The sequence below is a fragment of the Hemicordylus capensis genome, chromosome 1 (assembly GCF_027244095.1).
Source record: "Hemicordylus capensis ecotype Gifberg chromosome 1, rHemCap1.1.pri, whole genome shotgun sequence".
In the NCBI taxonomy this organism is placed as follows: Eukaryota; Metazoa; Chordata; class Lepidosauria; order Squamata; family Cordylidae; genus Hemicordylus; species Hemicordylus capensis.
This window is the reverse complement of record NC_069657.1, coordinates 199,317,518-199,332,405: the sequence shown is the minus strand read 5'-3', so window position 1 is coordinate 199,332,405 and position 14,888 is coordinate 199,317,518. Positions and strand designations below refer to the sequence as shown.

Genomic DNA, 14,888 nt, shown 5'->3' with positions numbered 1-14,888 from the left:
ACAATAGCAACATCCGACAAGCCTGACTGTTGGCCTATATGAAATTTAGCAGGGGGAGAGTAACTGGCCCTATCCACCCCCAGCACAGTACCTCCAGTGACTGTGGCTGGTGTCTATCTTACGTTTCGTTTTAGATTGTGAGCCCTCTGGGGACAGGGATCCATCTTATTTATTTATTATTTCTCTGTGTAAACCACCGTGAGCCATTTTTGGAAGGGCGGTATAGAAATCAAATCAATCAATCAAGAAGGGGCTGATCCACACATGCATGTCCACCACTTGATTTAATATGCTTGAATTCTCTGCCCCTAAGGGCTCAGGGTGAACTTGCTCTCTTGAACAGCATTGCATCTGAAGTGATATGAAAGTTCTGCCCATGATTTTAGATCTGTTAATGGCCCATTCTCACATTCAAGCCCTCACCTAATGTTCCAGTCATCAAGTTATGAAAAGAACATACATGTTCAGAGCAGATATTAGAATGTACCCTAGAATCCTGTGCGACAGAGTTCCATGACAGATACGCAGTTCCTCGGCAGAAAAGGCCATGCAGAATAGGCTGCCTGAGAGTTGGAAGCTTGAAAATCACTTCTGTGGAGGATTCAGACCCTTAACTCTTACAAAGACCAATGAGTACTGATGATATTCTGCAGAAAAGAGGTCATTCTGATGTGATTTTTTTTTCACTTTTCAAAGCTGAATGTCAAATATTAAGATTCTTTTTTCCATTTTGAAACTGTTTTTTAAAGCAAGGCAAAAACTTTACAATGTTCATATTTCATGAAAGCCTTTTGGATCACCTGCTCATAAGGCTGAACAGCCATCTGTCAGGGATGCTGTAGCTGTTTCCTGCCCTGAACAAGGAGGTTGAACTAGAAAACCTCCAGTTCTAAACTTATAGTTTTCTAAGGCAAATTTCATGGCATTATAATTGGCAGGCACAACATGGGATGAGTTGGGTGGTAAAGATCATTGTGGGCTTTCTCAACAAGATCTTTGTCTTCAGTTTACTACCTATCTATCATCGTGCCACACTTCTGCTAAATCAATGAGTCGTCGGCTTTAGCACCAAGCTTCTGACTCATTTTAGGCATTTGAAGGCTTCTTTTGTTATACACAAATAAGTGGCACAGTGGGAAAATGCTTGACTAACAAGCAGACGTTGCCGGTTCGAAACTCCGCTGGTACTATATCAGGCAGCAGCGATATAGGAAGATGCTGAAAGATGCATCTCATACTACGCAGGAGGAAGCAATGGTTAACCCTTCCTGTATTCTACCAAAGAAGACCACAGGGCTCTGTGGGCACTAGGAGTTGAAATCGATTTGACGGCACACTTTACCTTTCTTTAATCGTGGTATAAGTTTTGATAGACAACAACTTAAGCCAAGTATCACCTACTATTCAAGTATCACGGTACTATTCTTTCCATCACACATTAAGTTATGCAAAAGCAGCCCTGTTTTCTCTCTCTCATGCATTGTTGGATTATAATTAAATTTTTAAAAAATCTTTGAGCATCACTGACTCCTGCAGCTGGAATTTCCAACTTTTCTGATGTGCCTTTCCTTCCCAGTAGGAAGGAAACTGTAGGCATCTGCTTTCTTTCAACTTTTCAACTATATTGCCCCACCTGTCACTTTCTGTACAATTTCCATTAATCATGATATCAGTTTTACTTGCTTCTTGCAAGTATTCTTTATGCTCTATCCCTTTCCTGTGCTCCTGTTACAAAATAAATAGTTGCTTCATCATTGACAGCATTATTTCAAATCCCGTTGATGTCATTTTAAGTGATTACTCATAGGGACATCGATAGGAAGCTGCCTTATACCACTGGTCCATCTAGCTCGGTATTGTCTACACCAGGCCTGCCCCACATAAGGCCCGGGGGGGGGCAGATCCAGCCTGCGGGGGCTTTTTTGCTGGCCCCAGGGGTGGCCCAAAGTATTGTGCCTGAGGTGAGGTGCAAAATGCCTCCTTGCCTCCTGGACTTGGTGGGGGTTATCCCCCTTTCGAAACTGACCTTTGCAAGCATTTAAAGTGCCTGGGGGACAGGGAAGAGGAAAGATTGCTAGGACCATCCTCTTCTCCCCTCATGCTGTGGGTAACTAATTTTTTTTAAAAAAAAATAATATTTTTACTATAATCATTAATGTTCTGAAAATTCACCTCAGGCCCTGCATACCAATTCGTGGTTGGTTCCGGCCCACCAGGGCATTTGACTTGGGCACTCCTGGTCTGCACAGACTGGCAGCAGCTTGTCTAAGATTGCAGGCAGGAGTTTCTCTCAGCCCTGTCTTGGAAATGCCAGGGAAGGAACTTGGAACCTTCTGCATGCAAGCATGCAGATTGAGTAAACCTGATTTTAATGGGGCCGGCTGCAATTCTCTATCCATTTGTGAGGTTCAGTTTTACAAGCTAATGTATTTCTCATTGATTCTGAACAGTTGACTTTCTCAATGGGTTATAGGTGTTTCTCTTTTCTCATTGTAATTGCTGAAAGTCTGCAAAGAAATCATAGTTGTCATATCTGGTTCCTGGGATATATGTTATCTCTGTATGTTCCTTATCTGTCTTGAACTTTACTGTTTAATATCTAATGTTATGTTTCTTCAAATGGGATTTTTACTTTAAAAACTGTTATGCAAATCTCTAAGACTGCTAATAGTGGAGAAATGCTTACTATCCATTCTTGGGGTACTAGATAGTGATACTAGGTTCATAACAAAAATGGGATCATAGTTTGACAGTATTCTTAGTAGTAACCAGATAAGAGATGATGCACTAATCTTATGAACAACATAAAAGAACCTCTTACTTTCCCCTTGACCTTCTCTGACATTGTCACTTTAGTGTACATTTAAAGTAGAAGGAAAACATTAATATCCACAAAATCTAATACATTACAATGTCAGAGAAGGTCTGAATCAATGATTTTACATCTGTTGCTTACTCATAACTAATCTCATATAAATATCCTGTAAGAAAGTGATAATTCCAAATACAAGAAAAAGTACTCTGAAACGTCCAGTCCTATGCAGAATTAGGTATGCTTAAATTATCAGTCCCTCCACAAGATTTGAAATAACGGGGGACCTGAAGCAAGGCCTCTGAGGAGGATCTTAACACATTGGAAAATACACATGGGCAGAGGTGATAATTCAGATTTGATCTGATGTTGTTGTACAACACTGCTGCATTTAAATGTATGTGCCCAGACATCCTTATTTTAGGTAGACCAGGTAGATGCAGGACCCACCCAAGGCACTCAGGCACCCAAGGCAAAAACCCTAATGGTGCCCCTTTATACTTCAGAACAAACAATATTCTGAAAACTGCATTTCAAATAGTATTTACAGCTAAGTGAGCACTTGTGTTTGGGTTCTATTTTGCAGGTGCGCAGCTACCTATCGTAAATGGTCACTGGCATTTGCTGTGTAGATTATAGATCACAATTCAATATGTAGTAGGTTGGATTGCAGGCTTGAGAGTGAATTCCACAGAACTAACGTTTCAGGGTGGATTTGTGTAAAAGAAAACTCAGGAGAAGTGTTGAAAATAATTTGTTGAAAATAATACATTACTTTTTTGGACAAAAAGTTCATAACTTTACTTTTTTATAAATATAGTTTCGCTGTAACAAAAACCTATTCATTTAATATTAAATCAGAGCATTGTCAGTTAATCCTTCGCTTCGGAGAAGCAAAATTTATATTTTTAAAAAAATACTAACCAAAGCAAATTATTGCATATGCATCCATGAATGCAAGTGAGAATAAAAGTGTTACAGAATACATTGTAATGTAAATGAGAAACCCCTTACAGCTGAAAGGAACAGGAAATTCCTAATTAATTCCAGAGGGTATTAAATCTGCCTTTAAAGTCAGCTAAACAGTAGGACCCACTGAATGCCAAGACCTATAACAGATGATGACAACAATAAGACATCATCCCTAGTGTCAATTTTGTGGTTGGAAACTTGTTTAATTGGGATGAAGATAAAAAGAAAGCAAGGAGAAATTGTACTGGAGGTAGGCGTTGAAGTGCAAGAGCACTGTGTGTTCTTTGGAGAGGATAGCTGCTGCACAGTGTTTAGATGGTTACCATGGTTTCTTTTCCTACGTCCTATTGTTACATTATCAGAAACATAGGAAAATAAGGAACTGCAATGTGAAATGGCAAACCTGACTGAAAACTTAATTTGGAAACTATGGAGAAAATTTAAACAGTATAATGCAGAGTACAATGAAAGTCAGATTATAAGGTGAGATTAATTATTTCAGGGGCTTCCAGTCAGCTGAGATCCCCTTGTGACATGGGATATTTGCAAACTGCTGAGGAGGAAGAGTCAGGCATGGAAAGCGAACAATTACATAGCGGGCCATTTTGGCTAAGGAGAATCAGGTTGCACAAAGCCTAGAAACAGTATGGCTTGTGTGCTATTGGCAGAAGAGTGAGGGGAGAGGCAGCGGTACCAGCAAGAATAAGGTTGAGAACAGCAGAGCAAAATTGAACCCAGAAGATAGAATAGCTGAAAGGGAATAGATGCTAGTTAGGCAGTGAGCAAAGAAACCAGACCAGAGAGAGACAGAGTAAAGGTAGTAGAGAAGATAGAGCTTGAGGGAAGGGGCAAGGAGGTGGTGGAGGTGTAGGATGGAGGGACAGGAGTGGCTGTGTGCAGTTGAAGAGAAGTGGGCTGATGATTGGGGGCAAGGGGGCCATAGGCATCCTATAGACTGAATAACCAAGGCGAAAGGGATAACAGGCCTTTAGTATAAATTACTATTTTCTCCACTAACCCAACTGCAGCATAGTCCAGCTGACATGGCTCTTGGATTTGGAGATCAAGGGAGTTCCTAAAGACCATTTGGTCTTTCGTGTGGCAATAAACTCTTGATATTTCTTTTGCTATCTGAGCACCAGGAGCACAACCACTCCTAGGCCCAGCCTACTAATCTCTCCTGCCTCTCCTTTTTTCAGATGGCTCACTGTGAAATCCCTCTAAATATAACTGGAAAAGAGAGGGCCCCTTACTGTCCCACTCCTCCCAAAAACAAAAAAACACCACCTCATGGATGCCTGTTATTGAAGGATTTTTGAACCAGTTCTCACTTTTTGTGTTTAGGGAGTTGATTCTGATTTGGGTTCAAGGCAACGAAGAGATTTTAGGTTTGGGTTCAGTTCTGATTAACTGAAAAAAACTTAGATAAGAGGAGATACAGGAGGAGGGGAAAACTCCAGAAACCATGAGGGAACATACATACACCCACCCTCACCCCACCGCAGCCCTCTGTACTACATCCCATGCTGTTGCCATTAAGGTCCCCAATCTTCAACAATAGCTGTTGAAGGGCCTCAAGGAACTTTGGTGGGAAAGTGCCTTTCACTCATACACACTGCACCACCAGTACTCTGGATGTTCCCCAGGTGTGTTCAGTGTACACCTAAACATATACAGTGAAAAATGCCTTTGGAAATCTAGTGGTGTGCTTGTCAGGCTGTGGTTCTTTGTGGGTGTGCATTTGGTGGCAAACCCAGGTTTGCTTCTGCTTAATGTATGAAATGACCCCAAGAAAGAACGAGTCTCACCAGTCTGTAGTCAAATTATGATTTTTTTAACCCCCAACTAGGCAGCAATTTAGCAATGTCCCCTGCTGCAATTTGTAGTCATAATAGTCTACTACTGGACTTGATGAATGTACAACAAATTACCTGGCCACTTGGTCCCTCCCCCAGACCAGTGTCTCGTTTTCTTCCCGTGTGTTCTTGCTGTGTTCTTGTTCTCCTTGCCACCACTGTTGTCTCCCACTCCAATCTGTCATTTATTATCAGTTCTGTCTTCTTTTGGCTGGAACTCCTAGTTTATCCTTAGCTATTCTGTTTGCAACAGACTTCTGCCTGCTCTCATATCTTCAGTAATTATTGGTTAGATATTGAGAGACTGGATATAATATATTATATGAAGAGGAGATAATGCCTGTGGAGACTTTCTACCATGCAAACAGAGAGTATTCCTAAGGAGCTCAAGCAGCTTCCTCACTGATGGGGGATACTGTTTGACCTTACTAAGCATTTACATGAATGTGGTCACTGGAGCCAACATGTAGCATTGCATTCTGTCTAGCGTGTGACTGAGCACATTACTTTTCTTTTCCATGCTTTCCCCTCCATGTACATAGGAGTGACACTGCCCTGTTGTATAATAAGTTGAGGTGAAACCACTGAACTGGAGTTTAATTTATATTGTTTCTTACCTGGCTTTTCAGTGATTCCCCCCAAAATGTAGAGCTTGCTTTAAATGTTTACTTCATTTTAACATGCATATGATCACTTAAACCAAAGTCCAGAGAACTGCATAGCTAAGAGTTTCAGAGCATGTGGTCATAGTTGCCATGAGGATGTTGCCAAAAGCAGCTTCCTATGACAAGCAATCTCACCAGGTTGGAGCAGGGAGGCCATTTTTGGTAGTATCACTGTGGCAACTTTAATATATTCTTTGTCCATAACAACAATAATTTATATACTGCTTTTCAACAAACATTTCCAAAGCGATTTAGATAGACAGATAGATAAGTCTGTATTCCCAGTTAGGCCTTGTTTATGTGTGAGTGGCAGCAATGTATATGGATAGAATTTGCTTATAATAAGCAAATAAAATCAATTTTGTGGATACATTTCAAGTTAACATGAGGATAAATTAGAGCTGTTTGTACAAAAAAAAGAATTGCTTCTGTTTTTGCACTGATTATTTTCTTCACTTCATGAAAATATGTTCTTCATGCTTCATTTGTACTTGAAGTTAGAATGTCATTAGCTGAAGAGCAACCCAGGAACAGAAATGATAAAAGGGCTACACACATCTTTCCACCCCCCACCAGGAAAGGGGATATAGGTTAGAGACACACTAATCTGTATTTTTGCTTATAGAGTATGTGGTACTTACTTACTTGGCAGTTATACGTACAGTACATGCTTACCGCAGATACTATTACCATGCCCAGAGTGCCCAGCTAGGTTAAATCTGCTTAATTTATAGTTTTTCACATTGTGCCGTTTAAGAGAAAAATATGGTTTTTAATTGGTAGATTATTTTACAATGAGCATTTTTTCATCTTTCGTTTCCCTGTAAACTCAAAAGGTTATGGCATGTAGGGCATCAGTAGCAAATACCAGGGAATGATAATTACAACTTCCTTTATATCTTGTTTATGTCACCCTGGTCAAAATAAGTAATAAGATAAATAAACTCATCTCTGAGTTATCTCCTTTTTATTATTGACATAACATTTGTTTAAGACTGTGCTAAGCTACCAAATAGGTTTCACTAACTCTGTTTTCTAATTTACATAATCATGGGGGAAGAATTTCATATTACTGTAGAATTTTCTTCTAATTCCCCCTTATCTTTTCTGTTATTATTTATTATTTATTTAACACACTTCTATACCACCCAAAACCCATGTCTCTGGGCGGTTTACAACAAGCAAACAAAAAGTTAAAACATTAGTTAAAACAAAATAAATGACATAGCAAAAGTCAAAACATTACAACAATTTAAAACTTAAAACAACATTTTAAAACAATGTTAAAACTGTTAAAACAATATTTAATTAAAAGACTGGGTGAATAGGTGTGTCTTTAAAGACTTTTTAAAAGTTGTCAGAGACGGAGAGGCTCTTATTTTATCAAGGAGCGTGTTCCAAAGCTCTGGGGCAGCAGCAGAGAGCTTAGAAAGAGGGGTGGGAAGTAAAGAGAACATGAGGAATACTTAGATCAGTATTAAAAAATTGACCTTTATCGGCCTTCCCATCTAAAATACTAATGGAGAAAAATTAGAAAAATTACTAATGGAGGGTTCATCTTACAGGTTTCTACTGTGCCAGTACATGAACTGCAATTTATATAGCTTAATCACTTAAAATATACAGGACTCAAACATGAAAGGAAACCGGATTCTACATGTGGATTACACACACACCCATAGTACGCACAAGAGACTGCTGTGGAAGAGGAAGTATCCACCACATCCAACATTACCAGTGTTAGTGAAGCAAAGCTTGAATTTTGGACATTCAAAATACAAGTTTAAACTTCCCAAACCCACTCTGATCTGAGCTTGGACTCTGGAGAAATCAGCCTGATTGATAATGGTCTGAAATCTCTCCCTGTTACAAGTCCTACCCAGAGGCGTAACTAGGGAAAACGGCGCCCAGGGCAAGCACTGAAATGGCGCCAGCCCGTGCCCCCCCACCCCCCAACATACTACATTATACTTAGGTTTTTCCTCACAAGCGCCCGCCGCCGCCAAGCCAGGCCACTGACTGGCCGCCAGGCGCCAGCAAAGCAATGGGGGGGGGCGTGGGGGGCGCGGAAGGGACCGCTCATGGGGGAGGGGGCGCCGACACACTCCCTTGACTGCTGCAGCGCTGCTGCACTGAGCAGGAAACATTTGTATTAACAAAAAATTTAAAACAAAAACTTTTTTTTGTCATGGCAGCGCCCCCCACGTGACCAGAAAAGATGGCGCCCAGGGCACATGCCCCCCCTGCCCCCCCTATAGTTACGCCTCTGGTCCTACCTACAGCCTCTATTTCCTCTCCTTCCCTGTTCTGGGAGTTATAGTTCAACAACAGCTAGAGTGAAGGTTGCCCACCCCTGTGCCTAGAGTGTGCTTTTAGTGGCTTGCAAATCTGAGACTATGAGCTCGAGCTTCTCTTGATGTCTCTTGTAGCTTATATGTTTCTGAATGTTCCTAAATCTTCACATACCGCTCATGTAATTGTAAGAAGAATTATAGCCAGAATACTCAAACCACTACGTTGTCGAGAAAATAGAAACTGGACTCCCTGAGTAAACTTAAATATATAGCAAGGCCAGAAAATAAACACTGGTTCACATACAAACATCACATGCAGGACCATCTCATGCATGCAAGAAAGCAGGGGTGATTTTCTCTAACTACCACCTCCCACTTTCCCTCTGCTTGTTTGGTTGGACCACTTGGTTAGACCGCTTGTTTCAATGGAACACTCTAGAAACATTTTAGTGTTTTGGCCATACAGAACAATGGGGAAACTCAAAACACCCCACTGTTCTTCAGGGGTACCTCCTAGGGACACCAAAGTGGGTTGTGTGGTAGGGCATGATGGGTGCTACCCTACCACCTAACCCACAAAATAAATGGGCAAGCAGGCAATTTAAAACAAATTTTTAACCTTTCCCCCAAAGCCACTTAAGATTCTATGCAACCCTGCATTGAAAAACACAGCAAAAGCACACAGTAAAATTGAGTCTGTCCCCTCCCATCACAGAACACACATTTCAAATGCAGTCCAAAAAGACCAAAAAAGAATCACTGGTCCAGAATCCACTGCCAGCCAGTGCCTGTACTGCAGTAACATCATTGGCACAAGATGCTCTCTTACACACAGTTATGGATCCTTATGTTTCTTCCTAGCATTGCAACAGCTGCCACAGCAGCACCCTTAGCAGCAAGCACAGCCGTAAGCTCAACTAGAGCAACTTCAGCCACATTTTGACTGAGTATACCTTGCAATGCAGATTGCAGAGCAGATGCACAAGTTAATCTCCAGGTCAGACATGGAGCTCATCACAGCAATCACCACAAAATATCACACACACACACACACACACACACACACACACACACACACACACACACACACACAGAGCTTCCACTGTCAATTTCTCACCAAAACACTATCTTACAAACAAAACGAACACAATTCAAGGAAGGTTTAAGGCAGGCACCTAAGTTCTGTCATCGTCAATCTGAGATCCAGCAAAACCAGACAGTTATGGCAGCAAATGAGCCCCTGGTGGCGCAGTGGTAAAACTGCCACCCTGTAACCAGAAGGTTACAAGTTTGATCCTGACCAGGGGCTCAAGGTTGACTCAGCCTTCCATCCTTCCGAGGTCGGTAAAATGAGTACCCAGAATGTTGGGGGCAATATGCTAAATCATTGTAAACTGCTTAGAGAGCTCCGGCTATAAAGCGGTATATAAATGTAAGTGCTATTGCTATTGCTATTGCTATATTATACTCAGTGCTGAGAAAAGAAAACCACAAAATCAAACCTCCTTCCCTCCTCTCCTGATGCATCTTTTTCAAGAGAGGCACACTATAAGAGCTTTCTGCCTCCCAGTCCCTTTGAATACATTTTGAAATTCCCTCCTTTTGTGTTCTCCTCTCCCTTCCTCCCCCCCCGCCAATGTGGGCACAGTTGGCCATGACAACACTTGATTTGTATGATAACAAGCCAACCAAGAAGCAAGGAGATTGCAAGCCAATCGGAAGCTAGTGCCAGAAAACCAATCAGCAAGGGGAAAACAGGCCTCCAAAATAGTGCTCGAAATGTTGAAACTTTTCAATCGAAATGGAGTTGTTTTGTTCTGAACTCAAAACAGGCCTTTTATTTAAAGGGTGTTTGGGTTCGAGCTCGAGACACTCAAAATGTTTCATTTCTAGTCGAAACGCTTTGCACATCCCTTTTTCAACATTTTGCACATTGGCTCAGGAATGAAAGCCAGAGAAATGCTGAGCTTACATACTCTTTTCTAGTCTCCTCACACATGAAGGAATCCTGATTTGTTAAACAACCAGTTGGGGCTCAAGGGATCAAACAACAGTAGTCCAAACACTTGGCTAACAAACCAGGATTTGATCTTGGTTTCATTTCCTGGTTTGTAGCCAAGTTCAAACGACATATGGAGCTGTCATTTAACAAGCCAGGATTCTCCATCACTGCTCTGTGCTCAAGCTGAGGAGGAAGAGAGAAGTGGAGAGGGTTGGTGTTCCTTCAGCTAGTGTTCTCAATCCAATTAACAATTTGAACTGGATCATACTAGCACTTATATGTATGCATGTACCCCACCCCCACCCCCGCACTAATAGCAGCTTGTGGGGAAAGAATTGTATTGGAGAATCACATGTGGGTAAAGAGTTAGACCCCATCACATGTGGGTAAAGGGTTAAACACCACATGCCCCATTAAAATCATGAGCCTCTGCAGCTTCTTTTTGAAAAAGACACATGGAGTTCCACTCACAGAACTCTCATGTAATGGTTGTTTTGGCCTTAACTAAAAGTCTTTCCATAATCCCGATGACAAAGAAAAATAGTAACACAATTTCCTGTCATCTATAACGTTCATGCTAATATGTATAATTCTAAAAGATGCATGTACTGTATCTTGTAATAATTCTGTGGTGTACCACTACTTGGTGTCTTCAAGATTATTCTGCATATAATTCCAGCACTGTCAATGGATTTGTGGTGATATAAAATGGATATAAAACTATAGCTCACTAGTACCAATAATTTTCCACAACTCCAGGAGTTTAATTTTAAGCCCAACGAAATATGTTAGTAATTAGGGGCAGTTGTTGGAAACACACCACTATTCATTTAGGTCTTCCAATGTACAGGGGGGAAATGCATTATGCAAATATGACAAAGAATTAAAAAAATCAAGGACACAAAGTTTTAAAAAAATGCCTATGTCATAGTTTATGGGTTTTTGCGGCATGCAAAGATAACCTTGCAGCATTCAGCCACCTAATGTACTGTATGTCTTTGACACATGATGCTACAGTAGTTTAGATCACCTGTTTGTACATGAAGACATACAGGTGGCCCTCGTTATCCATGGTTTCAGGGATCGCCGTTTTGCATATCTGCAATTGAGTTTTAGAGACCCAGTTTCTTTATTCAGAGTTTTTAAAAAATAGGCAAAATTCACCTGTCTGTGATTCTTGGATGGCTGAAATGACTTCCAATGTCATTTCCGGCCGCCATTTTGCAGCATGGAGCCATTTTGTGGCTCCTTCCCCCCAAGAATTTTTGCAAGAATTCACAAATTTGGAGTTGTGATTTGGGCAGTAGGGGCTTGCTGCAGAGCTGGATGCCTGGAGAGCAAGGTACTATGTTTTATTCTCTTTATTCCTGCTTTTTTGACCCGCTTTATAAGCTTAAGGAACCTAACCCCTGGATTCCTATGGGGTAATATTTCATTATTCATGGTTACTGTATTTGCACCTATAGGTGAGAATGGAACCCCTAAGAATAACAAGGGCTACCTGTACTGTTTTCACTTGCAGTAGAATGGCATAACAGGAGAGAACCTTGAACTGACTGTCTGGCCTGAGTTTTGCCTTCATTCCACTCACATGGTACTTCAAGACCTGAGTTGCAAAATTTAAGACCCTTTCGTGCAATACTGGCTAATCACTGTTTTGCATACTGTGTAAGGCACTAAAACCCCTGTACCATAAAGCACAGCTGCAAAAGATTGTTTGACTTGATTTTAGATCTTGATCGTATTTGTCATTTCAGGCACCATAGAAGTTGTGTTTTTCCAGATTCTCTTCCTCGTCCCCATTCTCTCAAGCCAGCTGAAGCCATTTGCTTTGTAGGCATGTATTCATAGGCAGAATAGACCCAAATAAATAGGTATAAAAGCTTTATGTTTGTGGTACAGATTGCTTAGGGAGACAGAAGCTTAGATGTTCCTATATGGTTGGGGATGTATTGGAGACTCCATCCTTATTTTGTATTGTAAAATGTTTCATAGAATGACATTGATGTTGAAGTTGCTATAAAAATGGCTATTTGTGATAATTTGGTCTCCGAAGTAGTGATTATGTGTATAAAACAAGTTAGATCCATCCTGTAAATCAAAAGACTTAAATGACATTACCGGGATTATCTCGGGCTTACTAGGTTGCATATCCAGTGTTTGAAAAGTATTGCGGCAGAGTAACGCTCCTGCTCAGTCTTCATTTAAGTTTAGCACTACATTTCTTTCTTTCTCTTAAATAAACCACCATATATAAGCCCATGAACAGATCCATCAAAACACCTTAAAGGATTATGGCATTTTACCAAGAGGAGATGGCTATCTAAGAAATGAACCAAGCTAAAGAGGTGGCCATTAAATGTCGCATAGTTGCCTTTTATTCTTTAAGCCTCATCAAAGAGATTAGCAGTTTGCTCCCTGCTGGTTAATAAATGAATACACTTCCTATCTCTTCTATTGAAAGCAATATTGAATTTAGAAAAATTTAGCCTGTTAGTTTTTAAGAGGGAGGGAAAATTCAAGAAGCTCCTTTGGGAAACAACAGGGGCTGCTTCACAGTCCTTGAAGCTCTGCACCAAAGAACTCTTGGAGGCTGAAAATACCCATCAAAAGGCATTTCTTCACTTTTCGGCTTTCTATCATTAACCATGTAAATGTGTGTTTTGAAAATTGTATAAATATCATAAAACTATACTTATATTGCAAGGTGGTTGTTTTTTACTAGCCCATTCTTTCCGCATGACCTTTTTATTTACACAGATATTTTAACTTGCATTTACCACCCCTGTGCAACTCTCGCAGCAGGTTAAAAGGGGTGAGGGTGCTATGTTGGTCTTGTTTTAATTTCCATTGTGAAGAAAATAAGATTTCTGGATTCTCACCTCTCCAACTTCCCCAGCCTTCACTGGCTTCACAAGAGTTCATTCTTACCTTCCTCATTATTGGTTCCTTTTGCATCTTTGTAGTAGTTGCATCTTCTACAGCAGAAGGATCTGGAAGGAGAAATCTGGAACAGTTTCTCCTTGTCAGATCACTCGCACCTCCCTGCCCCCCACCCCCCACGGATGCATGCCCAGCTTTCTGTCATATTCTGGCAGGCAGAAACTTACTGCTGCTGCACTGAGACTGTAACATTTTATGCCTATCAGATTGTGTGACAGGAACTGATCTGGCAAGCATGAGCTGCTATCATCTTCCCCTTTCCTCTTCTCTCCTGCTGTGAATCACATTGGAGGGGAGAGGAAATCCTTAGCCAGGTGGTTGGACCACAGGAGAAGTGGGCTTTGAACATGCTCTTGACCACCCATTTCTTTGTTACAGACTTGGGTTGAAATGAACACACACACACACACACCAAGCCAGAACTGTCTTCCTAATAAACTTGTATCCTTTATTCCTTTCTGCTGGTTAGCCAGAAAGACGAATCACAACAATTTTAAACAACTTTTAAGATAGCTGCGTCATACATTTGAGGTCTGCTGCTTGCTAATAAATACAGAGTGGTTCCATTAAGAATGTCTGATGACATTGTCAAAGTCCATTTTACATATTCCTGGAATAGTATTTCCATTGAGCAACTGTTTAGACATAAGCTTATACATTATATACATCTAATTTCCTGTTTAATAATCAAAAGTTAAACAAACTCAGGTAAAATGTGAAGCATAGGACTGAGAAGCAATATTTTAATAATGATGAATTATTGCCTGTGGAAGATGATAGCCTTTATATAATGCATTTCAAGTGTTCAAAGCACATCACATTTATTATCTCAATAAAGCTTATAACAGCTCTGTAAAGAAAAGCAGGTATGATTATTATTGTTGTTTTGTTAATTATCATAATCCCCCTATAGCAAAGGAGATGGAGGATGAAACCAAAATAATAGATGATTGCCAAAGGCCACTTAACAATTTGAGGCACACATTCATTCTCCCTCCCTCCCTCCCTCCCTCCCTCTCTCTCTCTCTCTCTCTCTCTCACTATCTCTCTCTCTCTCTCTCACACACACACACACACACACAGAGGCAGAAGCATTTGTTCTGTGCTGTCCTTGGGGTCCTTAGCAGAAACTTTACTCCGGTACTCTAATAATTTAGGGTCTTTTTACTCCAGCTTTACTGCTGGGACTATATCTGTCCTGAAACATGTTTATAAATCAGTAGACTCCCAGCACCTACTGAATTGGTAGAGTAGTAGGGGCTCTTTTCTCCTCTCATGGGTAGGACAGTATTCCTAAATGGGTTAGATCCTGCCTCTGGAACCAGAAAGGCAGGAATGAAATGC

General features: G+C 40.8%; 1 protein-coding gene across 5 annotated transcripts in view; it reads left to right on the top strand.

Moving 5' to 3' along the window:
* CHN1 (chimerin 1) overlaps positions 1-14,888 on the top strand; it is a 159,680-nt gene that overhangs the window by 64,383 nt on the left and 80,409 nt on the right. The gene's annotated exons all lie outside the window — the stretch shown is intronic.